Source organism: Leopardus geoffroyi, chromosome C1, assembly GCF_018350155.1.
Source record: "Leopardus geoffroyi isolate Oge1 chromosome C1, O.geoffroyi_Oge1_pat1.0, whole genome shotgun sequence".
In the NCBI taxonomy this organism is placed as follows: domain Eukaryota; kingdom Metazoa; phylum Chordata; class Mammalia; order Carnivora; family Felidae; genus Leopardus; species Leopardus geoffroyi.
Genome location: NC_059328.1, coordinates 47,277,077 through 47,294,596, shown reverse-complemented (window position 1 = coordinate 47,294,596; position 17,520 = coordinate 47,277,077). Strand labels below are relative to the sequence as shown.

At 43.5% G+C, this 17,520-nt stretch overlaps 1 protein-coding gene across 18 annotated transcripts in view; it reads left to right on the top strand.

Annotated features, from left to right (window-relative positions):
• Positions 1 to 17,520, top strand: part of DAB1 (DAB adaptor protein 1) — a 1,138,859-nt gene that overhangs the window by 129,061 nt on the left and 992,278 nt on the right. The window contains exon 1 of one of the 18 annotated variants that reach the window (XM_045477555.1): positions 14,199 to 14,219. The exons of the other annotated variants lie outside the window; for them this stretch is intronic. The gene's annotated coding sequence lies outside the window, so the exon portion shown is untranslated. Of the gene's footprint in view, positions 1 to 14,198; positions 14,220 to 17,520 lie in introns of those variants that run through there. 18 annotated transcript variants of the gene reach the window in all.

The window sequence follows — 17,520 nt, the reverse complement described above, 5'->3', positions numbered from 1 at the left end:
AATAACTCAAGGCCATAAAGTGTCTTAATAGATATGGAAAAAAAAATAGGAGGTCATAGGACTTGGTGGCTTGATTGGTTGTGGGTGGTCGGGAGAGAAATGTAAGATGAGTCATTAGTTTTGAGCTTGGGTCATTAGGTAGAAAATGGTACTCGTTACCAAGATGAAAACCCTAGGAGTTGGTTTTAGCAGAATGGTGTGAATAAGAATATGCATGTTTTGAAAAAAAAGAAAGTTTGAGTGGTGTACAAGATATGTAAGGGGATTATGATGAGCTGGGGCTGGAAGGGATCACTGTGGTCATATGTTATGTCCTTTAGTGATGCCACATGGATGGATCTTGGGTTTGTTATTTACCATCTCTGTGACACTGAGTGTATTGCTTAGCTTTTCTGAGCTTCAGTTTCTTAATCACTAAAATAGAATGAATACTGCCTAACTCGTAGGGTAATCATCGTAAGAATGAAATGCAATGTACAATCTCCCCTTCCACTTTTACATGAGTAACTCCAAAGGGGGGGTCCCAAGGAATCTGTAGATCTCTATGGGAAGCAGATTGAAAGTTGCTAATACAGACAGGAAGCACTGGAGACAGTGGATGTGGAACAGGTGTAACAGAGTGTGAGATACTCAGGAGGAGCACCACGAAGGGAGCAGAAGTATAAATGTAACACTAAACCAACTTGTTCAACTAAGCTATTCACATATCTTACCTAGAGAACTCCTACTCATCCTTCAGAATATAGTTCAGTCTTGCCTCCTTCAGGAAGACTTCCTTGACTAGCCTCCAAGTGTCCTTTCTCTGTTCCCCCTCTCCAGAGAAATGGCCTTCTTGCTAGCCTGTCTGCCCTCCTGACTCTGAGCTGGGCTCAGTCGCCTAGTGACCAGCTGAGTACTTTGCACTTGTCTGAATTGCCCGTCTAAATGAGTGCTGGGAACACTGATTGAGGTGCCAGTCTCAGGGTTTGGAGGAAGGAACTGGTGCCTAAGGGCAGAAGGTAGGACTGGTTGCCCACCCTAAGAAAGTTGTAGTTTGGGTTAAGGGCAGGCGAAATAGAGATGGCGTGGATTTGAACCCAACTCCTGAAGACCGAATTTAAACCTCAAGGTTCAGGAGCCTAATGGTGAGCAAAAAAGAACAGGCCTTGATAGGACTAGAAGAGAGAAATAAGATGCAAGCCGTTACGTCATGTGTCCCACATCCCCCGGTCAGTAGTGGCAACAGTGGACCCCAAGCCAGGTCTCTGACTCTGCAGCATGCAACCCCTCCCGCCCCCTCCCATCCCCCTCTCTCCAACGGCCCTCCAGAATGGGCACGCACCTCCCTCTCCAAGAAGACTTGTTGATTACGTGATTGAAGGAAACCATTTCATCTTGATTCTCTTTCTAGATTTCAGCCGCTTGTTTAAATGGTGTTCTCCTGACCCCGCTTGGCATTTCCACCACGCAGCATCAGTAGGCTGCATGTTGTTACACATCAGCACAGGCACCTCCTTGCCTCCTGTGCCTCCCCCACGCTGGTTTTTGGTGTCCAAGATCAAAGAGAAATATTGTTCCGACCACAGATGAAGAAACAAGGCTGGCTGCCTTTGATGTCAGGCAGAGGCATTGAGATCTGTGCCCCCGACTTGCTTTTACTGCCGATGTAATTTGCAGCTGTGATGCGGAGTCTAGGTAATTGTTTTTCCAACCCAAACGCCACTAGTATTTTTTATTTAAGCGGAAATTTTCATTTGGCTAAATAAACAGTTCCTGTCTGCCCCCAGTGGATGGTGGCCCTGAAACACAGGGGTGCTGGTGGTTTTCAGAAAACAGAGGCCAGGTGATCAGGAAGGCCTAACAAGAGGCCATTATGTAGAGTGCACCCTTCTTTAACTTTGTCTTTTATGGGAATAGTGTAATTTCAGTTTCATAAATACTAAGAGGTTTACCGCTGGGCACTGGGGCTTTCCATCTCATTCACCTCGGAAATTAAGGCCATTGCCTTCCCTGCAATGTTTCTCTTTGTCTCTAATATCACTTTAGCTGCCTTTAGGAACCAAGCCAGGATGTAAAGGATTCAGACCATTTTATTTTTTTACAAGGTCAGATTGCTCATGATTCCTAGTAGAGAACATTGAAAACCTTTTTATTGAGGGGCGGTCCTTCTCCTAATGTATCTCTTCTTCCAGAAACAGTTGCAGTCAAAGACATTAAAACCTTAATCTTGGTTCAAGATAATAGTAGCGGTAGCGGTAATAATAAGGGCAGAAAAATGCCATGTTCTCATAAACATGTAATAGGCACAGTCCTGGGCGCTGCACTGCACCTACCATATTCTGTTAACCCTTTCGCAGTGACTCTGCCAGTCAGCTACTTTAGCTCTATTTTGCAAAAGAGGATGCTAAGACTCAGATATTAAATGCCTCCTCCCTAAAATTACACAGCAAGGGTGAGGCAAAGCTGGGATTGGAGCCATCATGTCTCTGCTATGCTTCAGGACTGTGTTTTTCCTAGGATGTGATATGAATTTTCACAAGCCCATACATTACAATCAGTAATGTCAGCAATGACATATGTGATAGGTAGTGGAGCAGGGGGCCCATGCCCTAGTATGTTGAGCTGTAGTTTATGAAGTACTTGAATGCCAGGTTATCCTGTGCCTCCTTCGTCTGCCTAGAATGTCCTCTCCACTCTGCCGCCCTTTCTGTCCTGCCCCGGGTTCCTTCTCAGGGAGCATTTCCTAACCGTCTAAACAGCTATTCCTGTGCACTGTTGTAGCTACTTTTGCTGACTTCTGTCGTGGCCCTATCACACTGTCACCTCGACCAGGTGGTAAGGTCCTTGAGGGCGGAGATAGTGTCTTATCTGATACCATATCCCAGTGCCTGGCACCACACTTGCTGAATGAATGGTGTTTAAGAAACATTTATTGGATGGATGGATGGATGGATGGATGGATGGATGGATGGATGCTTGGAGTGAATAAATACACAAATAGCTAAACAACCTACTTTCTCACCACTAAGATAGTTAGTATCATTTCCCATCACATCTAGTAAGAATATAACTATAGAATCACACTTATTTCTTAGAACGGGAGTCTCTGGCTTTCCTATTGTCCCCTAGGATAGGGTCAAGAGGGTGCTCCACATTCCTCCCTGATGGCTATTTCCAAAGGGTTCTGTTAAAGAAGCTATGAATAGTGCCTCCAAACGGCTTCGTTCATTCAAGTTCATTTGAGGATGAGTTTTTATAGGTGGGTGAATGCTCGTGACATCTGGCACATGGCAGATGCTGAGTAAATGCAGATCCTTCTTTGCCACTTGGATTTCTCTCAGCAAAATGCCCCACTCCTGTGTCTCATTTTTTCAATATCTTTCAAAATATTCTCCATAAAATTATTAAGGCAAAGCTCTTGTTCAAACAATACCTTAATCTTCTAAGGTTAGAGAAAAGAGCTCTAAAATAAGAACCTCGACTTGAGAAGAGGTTGGAATCTTCAATTTTGACTCCTGAGCCATGCGTTTTCTATTTTAAACTCTGGCTTAAGTGTGGGAAGAACCCTGCCTTTTCTCTTGATCTCCTTTGCATAGTAATGCCAGGCTGACATTTACAAAAAGAACTTTACTACTCATGGTGGAAGAACAATGGGGGAAACGGTTGATAGAAACAGAGTAAAATAGTCGCATGTTTGCCTTTCCCAGTAGAACGTGAGTTCCAAGAAGGCAGGAACAATACTTAATTCATTTTTATTTTCTAGCTCCTCACCTGGAACACAGTGGGTGCTCAATAAATATTTGAATGAATGAATAGATGAATGTAGAAAGGAATGAATAAGCCAAACATTGAAGAGCTGGACCGGACCTTCATATTCACGGATGTTGTTACTTGGGCCTTGACACATCGTGCTAATTTCTTTTTCTTCCCTTCTCCCATAATCTCTCCCTTTTTCCATCTCAGCCTCTTGTTCACCCCCAAGGGGTGAATGCCATTCTACTTCCTGCCAGTGCAAACTTGCTGTCCTGCCATGGGTTGAAATCCTACTGTCAGGTCCACTGACCCTGATGCCCCTCACACTGAGTTTCCTGTCTGGGGAGCATGATTACTTCACCGCTGATTCATCTGGCAGATGTGATTGGCATTCATTGAGCCCCAACATCAGATCAAGCTCCTCCTAGTCGTAAGTTCTTCCCATCTTTGGAACTTCCTTTAAAAGGCTTATGTCAGAGTGACCTAACTGGCATATAATGAGAATTGATATACAGGCAAAAATAGAACACTAATCTTTTACTTCTAGTTTCTGATTAATTGATCCATGGTAAGTTTTCCCTCTTGAAATGTTACTCCTTTAAGTGTTGGTTGTCTTTACAAATGCATACCTGGAGAATAACAAGGCTCAGAACATAGTTACTGAGTTCCCATTACAGAGCTGGGGAAACAATAGTAGCAACTACATACTGATACCTTCTACCTAATAAGCACCTTACCTACACCACGATAGTTAATTCTCATCTCAGACGTGCCATACGTGTATTATGTATGGCTGCTTCCATTGTATGTTTGAGGAATGGGGGAGTTGAAAAAGTTACACCTTTTGCCCAAGGCCACTTGGCCAGAAGGTGACTGAGCTAGAATTTGAATCGGTGATTGTGTGATTCCAAAGCTCATGCTCTTTGCATCCTAGCTAACGGCCACTCCACAAGGACCTCACAGTGTTTCTTGGTGGTATCTGTTGGGAGGCACTATGGGAGAGCTAGGTGCCAAGTGCTGTTGAAGCACCAAGTACAAAGGAGCAGAAGAGCACGTCGTTTCTAAAGGAGAAGACATTTTACCAAGCTTTGAAAAGAATAAATAGGGATTTGCTGGCCAGAGAACAAAGGGGAGAGAGTTCCCAACAGAAGGAACAGCAGGGGCAAAAGCACAGAGGCTTGGGAATACATGCCATATTCAGAAGCAGTGAGGAGTTGCATGTAGCAAGGGAGTATGATGTCGGATGGCTGAGGCTGCCAAGGTAGACGTGGGGGACAGTGGCCAGAGGGAGAACTAGAGAGATAGATTAGAGCCTTAAAAGCTAACACCTTTAATCTATGGTTAATGAGATGCCATAAAAGACTTCCAAACGTCAGATCCAGTGGCTAGAAAATGTCCCTCTCCCCAGGGTCTGATACTAATAGTGGAACTACACACATAGTGACAGATGGACACGAGCAAGGGAAGGAGCTGGGGAAATTTCTCAGCAGTGTGCTTTAAATCACCCAGCCACCTCTCTAGGTAGGAGATTTCAAACCAAGAAATGGCCTTTAAACAACTCTGTCTCTCTCTGTCTCTCTCTGTCTCTGTCTCTCTGTCTCTCTCTCTATATATACATATACATATACATATACATATACATATACATATACGCATGCACACACACACACACACACACACACACACACATATGTCATGAGAAACTTCATTTTAAAGGTGTTGAGCTGGAGCTTTGATTCTGGGCAAGGGCGTTATCCAGGGAGGCCGGCCCACAGCATTCAGGCACTCTGCTAATGATTTTGTTTTCCAGACCCCCCTGTTTGAAATGGAATGTAATGAGAGTGATGATTCTGCCCCATGCAGGGCGGTCTTGGAAAATAATGCCTCATCATCATCTAATTAACATTAAACATTTAAATACATCAGTGGGAATATGTAACAGCACCCCAACAGGAAAAGTGCAAGAGCGTTTGAGCCTTTAGGAGAAAATCGTTTCATTTTGCTGGGAGATTTTAGCACTTTTAAAGGAGATTGATTGTATTTAAAATATGAAGTTTTACACAGTGTTTCGAATCAAGAGAAATAAAAATATCAAGACTACCATTGGATCTTGTGTTTACACAGAGGGCAGTAGCTTCGTGGTATTTGCCTTATTTTTTTGAGAGGGAACCTCTAACTCAGAGATTCTAGAAGAGATCACACAAGGGAGCTGGATATAAAGCCCATTCCTCCGTCTTTCTTTTCTGTATTGGGGCATGCTGCTCCTGAATAAGAGGCAATTCTGCAAGCTAACGTCCTCTATAAAAAAGGCTTCTTTTTTTTCCTCCTGATCAAATACCATTCTTTTATTTCGCTGGCCCTCGTTAAATGCCTAATATAAAATCCCAAGTGTATTCGACCCATCTGCTTTCAAAGGCAATCTCAGTCCTGTAACAAAATGCACCTATGCTGTTAACCCCACTGGTGTGATGCTGGCCTTTATATGTACGTGATTTTTCAAACATGTTTTCCCCAGCATAATCACTATCATTTTTTCAACATTGCCAGTGGTAATCCCATGTCTATGCAACTTAAATATAGATATTTATTTATTCTCTCTCTCTCTCTGACACAAGTATTTATTTCTCCATTTTATAGAGAAAATAACTGAGGCTCAGAGAGGCTGATTAGTCTTGTCCAGGGACCTGATGGCTCTTTAGTAACTGGTGAGCCTCGGGCTTGAACCCAGGTCTCTGATGAAGCGTAGGCTTTCCCCCTGTAACATACTACCCACAGGTGCTCAGATGGGGTGTGGTTCCAGTTCTCAGTTTGTTTAAAGATTAGAGTTACATAGCTCTTGTTGTAGCTGGATGTGCAACGTTTCTTTATACCTGGACATGTTTCGTCAGTGATTCACCTTTTCAAACAGGATTGTTTATGAACAACCCCAGGGTGATCTCCTTCCCTTCTTGTTGCAAAAAGGAAGACAGAGCCACAGAAAGGAGACAAAGTCAGAGAAAGTCAAAGGAAGTCAGCCCTAAACTTCTCCACCCTGATTATAAAGCAGAGACACTAACAAGGACAGCAATGACACTAGCTAACCTTCACCACAACATATACTGAAGTTTGTCTTGTGCCAGGAGCATCTCCTATAATCTTCTCAACAATCCTATGAGGTACAGTTATTCCCATTTTATGGATGGGGACATAGAGGCTGAAAAACTCAACGCTTTTTTTTTTTTTTTTTAAAAAGCTATTTAAAGTCTTTAAATATGTAGTTTTTAAACAGGTGATTTGGAGGCCCTGCCTGTGGCCCCTAGATATCTCTGACCTCATTTTCTTCCCTGCTTCTCTTCATCTGGCCAAAACAAACTGTTTGCTGTTCCAGCAACACAGAGAGCAGGTAGCCTTCTCTAGGGCCTGTATTTACTCTTCTCCCTCCCTGGAATGTTCTGCATGAACATACGTTCACTTGCTCCCTCACCCCATGCTGGTCTCCCCTCAAAGGTCTCCTCCTCAGGAGACCTTCCCTGAACCACTCCTGGTTACTCCGTATTCCTTTCATACTGTTTAATTTTTTTTCTTCAGAGAAATTATCCCCATCTGTGATTGGATTCTCTCTTTGTCTATTTGTTCGTTGCTGGGCTCACTGTCTAGAGCATAAACACCGTAAGCGAGGATTTTGCCTATTTTATTTACTGATGCACCCCCAAAAGCCTAGAACAGTGTCTGGCATATAAATGAGCATTCACATATTTGTTGAATGAATGGTTTGTTAAGTGCACAACTAAATGTTATCATAGGTTGATTCCATTGTAAGAACTTTCACATAACTAAATTCACAAAATACAGACTCAAGTTTGCAACATGGATTCATCTATCCTTTCCATTGGTCAGCACTTAATGAGTCTCCCCCTCACCCCACCACCATCCCGAGCTTCGTTAGGCATTGGCCATGAGAGTCAGCTCCTGGCCTTTCTTGTGCCAGGGCGCCATGGAGGAGAGGTGCCAGTACAAAGTGCTGGGGCCTAGAGGAGCACAGGGTGTCTGGGTGCCCCTGAGGAGGAAAAGCTACCCTACGCCTCCAAGGCCTCCTGTTGAATCAGTGACATCTATTGTGTGTCCTTTAGGGTGAGCCTGCTTATTCCATGATTAGCAAAAAGAAAAAGAAAGAAATGATCAGCTGATGTGGCTTGTTTTTCACCAGAAATTTCCCACACGCAGGGGCAGGTAGGGAAAGACCTGTGAAGAAATGAGTGTACCTCCACTCTGAGAGCCCAGGAGAAGGAAGCAGGGTCTTGAGCTGTTTTATTGACACCCAAGAACACCACTTATGAGAAATCACAACGTAGAGCTTTCTTGAAGTGGGTTCATTTTCTCCTCTAAACCACTTGACTGGTTTTTGCCGGAGAAGAGCAAATTTCCAACCCCTTCAAAGCCAGTCTTACCAGTCTGTAGACTAGCCAGAGCAGGAACAGTGATCGCCACTCCTTGGAGCTTTCAGATGATGGATGTCCAGACGCTTCTGCTTTAGTTCATAAGGCCTGGAGATTTGGCCCCTGCTCAGCTCACCATTATGTCCTGCCTGTTCTATACAGATGCCTGGGCCCAGCAGTGCCCTCACTGAGCTGTGCTGTTTTCCCTCTCCACTTATCGGCCTGGGCCCCTGCCTCTGCCTGGAATGCCCTTCCTCTCTTCTTCCTTTGACTGTCTCCCCAACTCCATCCTCATCATCCTTGAAGGGTTCAGCTCAGGTGAAACCTCCTCTGGTAAGCTTTCCCTGACTGTTCCCCTCACACCCCTTTTCCCACCCCCATCCCCACTCTGGGTTCCCACGGCACCCTCAGAATACCGTTGACTTAGCCATGTTGATGCTATAATTTGTCTCTGAACTTACATCTCCTCCCTCACTAGACAGGAAGCTCTTTGAGGACAGGGATTTTGTTTATTTTTGTCTTTTTTTTTTTTTTTTTTTTTTTTTTAGGTAGGCTCCACACACAACATGGAGACCAATGTCGGGCTTGAACTCACGGCCCTGGGATCAAGACCCGGGCTGAGATCAAGAGTTGGACACTTAACCAACTGAGCTACCTGGGCTCCCCTGTTTTTTTGTTTTTTGGGTTTTTTTTAATTTTTTTTTTTGTTGTTGTTTTTAAATCAGTTTTCCTATAATCTTTCCCAAGGACCAGGTATTTAATGCTTATTAAATTAGGCCTTTGCAGACTGGCTAAAATCCTATAGACAGCCCTTTATTTTTTCATACTTATTATTAAGTAATGGTTTGGGGGTATAGTTAGATCAATGACTCACAAGGTTTAAAGGAAAACATCCCCCACAAGCCATCTGGATTTGATATCAACATCCCATATCGGAATGAAAAACCAGGGGAAAGGGACCCATGGCACCATGTGGCCTGGAGAAGGGGAGACCTGGACTTTGGTCTTGGCCCTGCCACTCTATTTCTGTGTGACTGTGGGTAAGTCATGGCCCTTCTCTGGACTTCTCTTTCCTCCTCTGAAAAAATGAGCACATGGACTGAGGATAGCCAGGATCCTTTGCAGATCGAAAATCCTAAAATTATATGATCCTTATCATGGATTACATACTTTTGCATGGGCTTAAAGTTTGCATTACCATTTCAGTGTCTTGTAGAGAAAGGTACACTCCTTTACTGCATCCTGAAATATTGGGCTAGGACATACAAACCTCTGACCTCAGCAGATAAACTTTGAAGTCCCCACCAGTTATATTTCTCAAAAGATATTGCATTCAAATGGGGGGAGAAAAAAGTGATGGAGAGTTGTTCATTCATTGCTTCTAAGGCTCAAAAACTCAGAATATATTTATTCTTTACTGCATTTGTCTACATATTTTCTCATTTCATCTTATTGGCGCCCCTATGAAGGTATCAGGATGAGTAACTAAGTAGCCGCTGATGCCATTCAGAAAAAGGTTTCTTTCTCTAGTCTTCTCAGAGCATAGCAGGAGCATGATTCCTGGCCTGCACTGGTTGGAAGTACAATGCAACCAGTTCTATCTAATTGTGAGCTTCCAGAAGTCAAGTTTGTTAATTTCTGGCTGAGCATCTAAGCACAGATACAAGACTGTCTTGGGTTTTTTCTTCCCTCTGCCAGGGTAGCCAGGAGTGTTCCAATCAGTAGATATTTCATTAGCTTAGATCCTGGGTTGAGGCAGATGTAGAGAAGAGACCCCAAATGAATGGAAAGAGAAGTATAGAATGAGCAAAAAAATCTCCAGTGGTTTCAGCCATTTACATTTTGGTGCTATTTGTTACTGCAACACAACTTAGTGTATCTTGACTGACACAGGCATTTGCCCATTTTTTCCATAAAGAAACTGAAACTCAGTCAAGTAGAAAAAATAGACCTTCTCAGGGTCATAAGAACGTCATACATGCCCAAACCTGGGATTTAAACTTGGGTCTTCATACTCCACAGTAGTGCTCTTTCCCTTGTACTGTTCTGCCGTGTGAGTTAGTGTTAGGTATTAAGCTTGATTTCATTTGAACCAACTCTGTGGGTCCCAATTTTCATGATTCAACTTTGGAAGGTTAAGAGGGACAGTGACAAGACCACAGGCTTTGGAGGTAAGTAGATACGAACTTGAATCCTAGCTCTAGGACTTCAGCTTCGTGTTCTTGGCGCATTGCTAGAATGTGGTCTCCTATGTCTACTGACTCAACCAGGGTTGCAAGGAGGAGGAATTCTTCATAGTAGGGAATACTTACTTCTAACAGTATATTATCAAACGTCACTGGCAATGTAGGTAGATGTTTTAGGGTGGGGTCTGCCTTCCCAGTATCCTCAAATCAGAGAGGCTCAGTAACTTGCCTGAGGTCATACAGGAAGTAGAAGAGTCTCAGTCCCAACCCAGACCGCTCTGATCCCTCCCAGGATGTCTCCCTGCCTCCAAGATGAAACCGGCTCTGCTAAAACCCTGCATCAGTAAGGAAGGAGAGGCACAGCCTGATTTTCATGATTGACTGAAACCTGGAAGGCCCTCCCATTTCTGTTCTTGTTTGCCTTGGAGCTTCAAGTTGATTTACTCTTTGAATATTCTTCTTCTTTCTGTTACTCTGGCATTAACATTGAGAACAGCAGGAATTGCCTTGGCAAGGTTACAGGATAAACTTGCTGCTTTTGGGACATCTGCATCCAGCAAGCCTTTATTTTCTCTCCCTTGGGCATAATCTTGGAAAAACACATCTGTTATTCCGGGTGCTTACCTTGCTGGGCTTGTTTTTCCTCCCTTGGATGGAGAAATATTCTGTCAAGATATGACGAAGAGTTTTCACACCCTCTGAAGCCACAGACCCTTTGTGTATTTAAAAGAAATAATAACTCAGAATCTTGATTGAGTCGTAAAGTTTTATTAAAAAGATGAGAGCACCACCTGTGTCCTAGAGTCCTTCAGTTCCAGGATGTCAAAGTCACTGGAGATGCTTTCGGGGTCTTTTCTGACTAAGTCATGGAAGTGTGGGCAGTGGTTGGGGTTTAGGTGCACCTTAACAGGCTATATTTCTCAGATGCCTGCCCTTGGACACATCTCCCTCCCCTTTCCATTGGCTAAGCCACATTTATACATGGCTGCCTCCAACTTTGTCCTCTCCAGTGAACTTCCCAGTACCCAGGGAAGAGAAACAAAGACTAGGGTAAGAGCTAACGATTCAGTTCTGCCCCATCAATTTATTCATTCATTCATTCATTTTAGAACAATTATTGAGCACCTACTATATATCAGGCATAGTACTAAACACTGAGGAAACACTGGTAATCCAATCCCTTATCTCACTGAGATTATAAATAGTGGAGATCTGAAGAGTGCCAAGACAATTATAACATGGCATGATTAATTAATTAATAATTAGCTCATCATTCATCCAACAATATTGAGTGCTGATCACAAGCCAAGCACTGCTTTAATTTCCTGTGAATATAGCAGCGAGCAAAAGAGACAAACATCCCTGGCCTCATGAAGTTTACCTTTATATGATGTAGGCAGGGCAGATAATACAATAGGTAAGGATGTGATGTAGCATTAAGTGGTAACGATGAACATCATGAAGAAAAATATGGTGCAGTAGGTGGCGAGAGTGTGATGGAGAGTGTGTTTCACCTCGGGCAGGCTGCCTCGGGCTCTATGAGGAGGTGATGTTAAGGGTAAGCCTGAATTGATAGTAGGGCCATGAGACCAGAAGTGCAGTGTCCTATCAGGGCATCTCAGAGGGCGTCCTACCCATGTCGGCTTGTGACTTTGGTCAAGCCATTGACTTCTCTGAATTTTGTCTCTTTCTGGAGACCTTGATGAGATTTAATACCCTGCCTGGTCACCTCTTCTGATGGTGGAAATGAAAGGAGCGTCTGTTCCTGAACAAGCTATCTTGTTCTCCCTCCTGGGACCTGGGACTTATTCTCATCAGCCTCTTCCCCAGAAGGCCTAGACTCCTAACACCCTCACAGCTTCATTGGTGCATAGATGAGGTCGCAGCATTGGCTTTGAATTCCACTTCCAAAAAGCAGGTCTCCTCACTTCCCTGAACCTGATTCCCTCATCTGTACAATGGGGATAACGAATAGAAACCTGTGTTTTCTTATTATTGTCGGGACTAAGTGAGCTTGTGCATTTCATACCAACAGGATTTTCCCTGCACAAAGCATGCCAGCACTGTGTTCACTACAACACTGTTACCATCATTATATTTATTAATATTAAAAATAACAGCAGCACATGTGGAAGCCTCAAGCATATGGCTGGCTTGTCGTTGATACTGACGAGTATTGTTCCTTCCTTTCTTTTCTTCTTTCCCATTCTATTTCTGGTGATGCTTCCCCCTTCCCCTCTGTTCTGTTTCATCCAGAGCCACTGTTGCAGAGAGCTGGCATCTTAGGTTAGGCTCAAGGGAAAGAACAAGGTAAGAGAACCTTTAACCTCTTCTTGGGAACTTGCACTGCATATCTACAGATTGCCAGGCTCTGCTCTAATCACCTTACGTGTATATTAACCTATTTGATCCTCCCATGGACACTATAAGGTATATATGTTGATTATCTTCACTTTTATAGTTAGTGAAAACTGAGGTATAGTGATGCTAAGTAACTTCTCCAAGGTCAGTGAGCTAATTAGTCAAGGAGCTCTTCAGCCCCAGTCCCCAGAACAGAGAAAGATTTAAACACTCAGGCCAGTAGTTTTCTAAGGCACTTAAGATAGAAAAGCAGTAGAAACCTTCTGCATGTTGTGTCTCTCCAAAGCCTGAATGTGGCAGATGAGGTGTGGTGGGAGCCTGAACCCTGATAGGAGGAGCACCCCATGCTGGAAGGCATGTGGCAGAAGGGGTAGCCCTGTCACTTGGGCTCTGCTTACCTTTCCTGGCCCTCCTCTCTCCTTCCCTGAGGATGGCAGGTATGTCACAGATAGTTGTAAATTGCTGATCTCCAAGAAAGGTGCCACAGAAAGACAAAGTCAATCAAAGAGAAAAACGGAGTCTTCTGTGTTTGAACTCTCAGACCCTGGAGAATAGCGGCGCTTGGAGCCCAGTGCTGCTTGCTTCTGAACTCCAGGAACAATAAAATTGCCAACTCCCTACACCTGGCCCTCTGAGAACGGAGGCACTCCCTCGACACCAAGAGGCAGAATGCGGATTCCCAGGCACAGAAGCAGCAGGAGGGGGATTTGGTCCCCAGCCTTTGGAATTTGCTGATCTTTCCTTCCCCCTTTTTTTTTTTTTTAATTTTTTTTTCAACGTTTATTCATTTATTTTTGGGACAGAGAGAGACAGAGCATGAACGGGGGAGGGGCAGAGAGAGAGGGAGACACAGAATCGGAAACAGGCTCCAGGCTCTGAGCCATCAGCCCAGAGCCCGACGCGGGGCTCGAACTCACGGACCGCGAGATCGTGACCTGGCTGAAGTCGGACGCTCAACCGACTGCGCCACCCAGGCGCCCCTTTCCTTCCCCCTTTTGTTCTGGAAAAGAATCTGGCTTTGAGGAATAGCAGAAGTACTTAGTCATTTAGATTGCTGGCACTCCCATTGATCTTTGGGGAGCTAAGGTCAGAAGAACAATTACCCAGACTATAATCCTTCTGGACCTTTCTCTCCTCTAGAATTACATAAGATTGTCAATGCAGCTGTGTTCTCTTGGCCTTCCTTCCCCTCCTGCTATTTCTCTCCTCCTATCCATTGCTGTCTATAGCTTCTTCTTTCTCGTTATTTTCCCGACTTCCCCCTTTCCTTCTTTTTCCTCCTCATCTAGGGAGTAATGAGCCCATTTGGTCAATTTCAGGGCCATTCCCTGGGTTGCTGAGGATCATCTGTCCACCAGGATGACGGCACTGTGCAGAGAAAATCTTGGGGGAATCAGACAAATGTGAATTCAAATCCTGGTTTTTGGCTTACTTGCTGTGTGATCTCGGACAAATCATTCAGCCTTAGTCTTCTCTCTAAATATATTTTGGATCGACAAATGAGTGTGCTCCTGATTAGCCCATGGTAAGTGATTCACAGATGGTAATAATCATCATTGTTGCTATTTTTAACAGTACTATTATTTCCTGTAGAGAAAGGGTGTGTGTAAGGTGTGTAAGGTTGGTCCCCAGCCCTACCAGATTTCAGCAACAATCATTGCTCCTCAAGACTCTGTTTTCTCAGAACCTGAGCCAATAGCAGCAGAGTCTGATGGAATATTAAGAGCTCTATCCTTAGAAAAAGGGTCTGGAAAAGTCAGATATGCAGTCACCCAGAGAAAAGGTGGCCCAGGAAGAAATCTCATGGCTCACCCGACCACGAACAGCCTCGGGTTGCATCTTCCCCATCTGACTTCTCCATATGTGTTCATTCTGACCACCTGAACTGCTGCCAAGTTCCTGGTTCCAGTTCCAGTTTCCTGCTGGGATGGGAGCCTAGCCTGGAACCCCTAGCGTGGTGAGATCTCAGGTCTCTGCCAGCTCTGAATTCCAGGGCTCAGGGATTCTTCTTCTTTGGCATGGAATACAGATGGTTCTACAAAAGCCTGGTGCTAGGATAGTGTAGCTAGGAAAGGTCTGGAGTTTGGCCTCTGAGCTTCCCTAGTGCCACTGTGAGAAAAGGACTTCTGTCACTGCCTTCAGAGCCAGCAGCAATGCTGTCATTTGAGTAGGAGGGGAATAGGATTTATTCATGATTCTTGACACTGGGAGAAATACCCTGGTATTTCCGAAAGAGTGCTAGATTTGGAATCAGAAGACTTGGGTCTGAGTCATGGCTGTCATTTACTAATTATAAAATCTTGGGCAAGTAATTTAACTTCTCGAGGGACATCCCCTACCATTCAATGACAGTAGTCCTTTAATGTGGATGCATCTACCACAGTGCTTAATAATGCTGGTCCCTTCCTTTATTAAAGCACTTTTATAGGTGTGGAGAATTTTTATCATGGATTTCTGCTCTGCTTGGAGAGACAAAGTGTTTACAGCAGATGCCAATTACATTATAAAAGGCAACATGGCTTTGAGGTCAAGTACAAGGATTCCTATGTGAGACTGCCTAGGCTCACATATCCAATCTGCTTATCAGCTGTGACCTTGAGCACATTACCCTACCTCTGTGTGTCTATTTTCCTTTTTTTTTTTTTTTTTTTTTTTGGTCTATAAAATAGGGCTTGTCATAGTAGTACCTAACTCATAGAGTTGTTCTAAGGCTTCTGAGTGTTAATTGACATGAAGCTCTTCGAAGCATCACCCCCACAAAGAAGTCTTTGTCTCAGTATTAGCTACTATTATTATATACCAAACTCATATTAAGCCACCTTAAATGCCTACCCCATGGACAGCTCTTTTTTTTTTCTTTCTGTCAGCACTGACCATGTTTGACTGGACTAGGGGTGGGTCCCTGATCTTAAGTGAAGCTGATCAGAGTCCCTTCCCTGCTAATTTGGAAATACAACCAAGTAATGATGAATGTGTGTGTGTGTGTGTGTGTGTGTAACAGAGAGAGAGAGAGAGAGAGAGAGAGAGAGAGAGAGAGAATGAGAGAGAGAATGAGAGAAAGGGGGAGACAGGAGAAACAGGAAATTGTGACAAACATGCTCAAAAGGTTTAGGACATCTTCCCCTTCTTCCCACCCAGGAACTAGGGAAACAGGAAGAGAAACACAAAGAGACAGAGAGAGGCAGTCAGAGATGGAGGGAGGAAGAGAAAGCACACACAGAATGAGGCACAGCTGGGAAGCTTTATAGGCCCCAGTTCTAGTGTCTTTTTGAATCCCGGCTGCATTTCTAACCTTGTAATCCAGAGGACACTTCTGTGTCTTTGTAACCAATCCATCTGAAACAGTCAGGATAAGCTGATTTATGCTGCAGTAACAAACATCCCCAAGTTTCAGTGTTTTAATACTACAAGGGTTTTGCTTATTCTGTATGCTAACCCACATGTTCATTGGGGAGCTCTTTCTTACCATCATCAATCACAGATACAGTCTTTATCTTGACATGTTTCCATGTAAATGTACATGTTTCCATGTAGGGAAGTAAATGTGGCCAATGTGCACTGGCTCTAAAACTTCTTGCAAGTAATACAGATTTCTTCCGCTCACAATTTCATTGGCCAAACATGTCACATGACCCCACTCACTTTTAAAGGAGTGGAGAAATACAACTTTACCATGTGGTAATAAGGACTACCCAGACTATTTCTGAAGATAGTCTGATAACTACCACACCCTCTATTCTTCTCAATCTACCTTTTTCTTAAAAAAGCAAATGAGCAAACTGTCCTAACTAATAGAAATGATAGGAAAAGAAATCCTCAGGTCCCTAGGTGGCTGGATGTTAAATTGTCTAGGATAAGCTGTCAGTGCTTTCAGATGCCAGAGAAGAAGCAAACCAAAGTAGGGGTAGAGTTATGGAAACTGGATGAAAGATGTGGTATTTGAGCTGTGTGGTGGAGAGTGGGAGTATTTACCTCGCACTTTCATGATTTCGTTTTTGAAACTTTAAAAATCACACATGATGTAGTGGACTCTCAGGTCATGCAAGCTGGAGCCTGCATCCCTGATCTTTAGGGACAGAGTAAGCTGATGAATGACAGGCACCTAGAATATTACGTGGCCCTGACTAGCTGTTGAGAAAATGTTATTTGTCTTCTCTTATCTCCTTACCCTATAATCTTCTCTTGTTAGTGGTGCTGTAGTTTTCTTCTTATTTTCCTCTAGGGAATCTAAACACTTTATACTGGCAGTATCATCAGGAGCCATGTGATTGAGGGGTTTGCCATTTTACTGGGAAGACTAGTTTAATTGTTGGCATAAAGTTCGTTGCCTTGGTGTTATAAGCCAACAGACTTGAGGCTCTGAGATACCATCTGTTTCTCAGAAACATTATTTTCCCTAGAATCTTCCCTGAGAATATCATTTCCACTTAACTTCAGAGATGCATTTTTTTATGTATTTGTGGAAATCTTGGTATATTATTATTTTTTCCTTATTAATAATAAGCTATAAAACTAAACACAAAGAGATGTAGGTATAGAATAGTAGTGGAAACCTAGTGAGATAGAGTTATATTTCTAAGACATAGGTCTGAAAGTAGTTCTTTCCAAAGAGTCCCCAGCGACCACCCAGTTAAGTTCAGGTACAATTCAATAGCATCTCCCGTGATGTTTTGTACTTCCTCACCTTTGCTATTGCCCATATCATTCCTTATTGTTGTACCCTTCCTTCTATTGCCAACAAATGAAACCAGGTGGACAGAAAAATATTTAAAATGTATTTGTTTAATAAACTAAATAAAATTGGGATTTATGTATTTGAGAAGTCC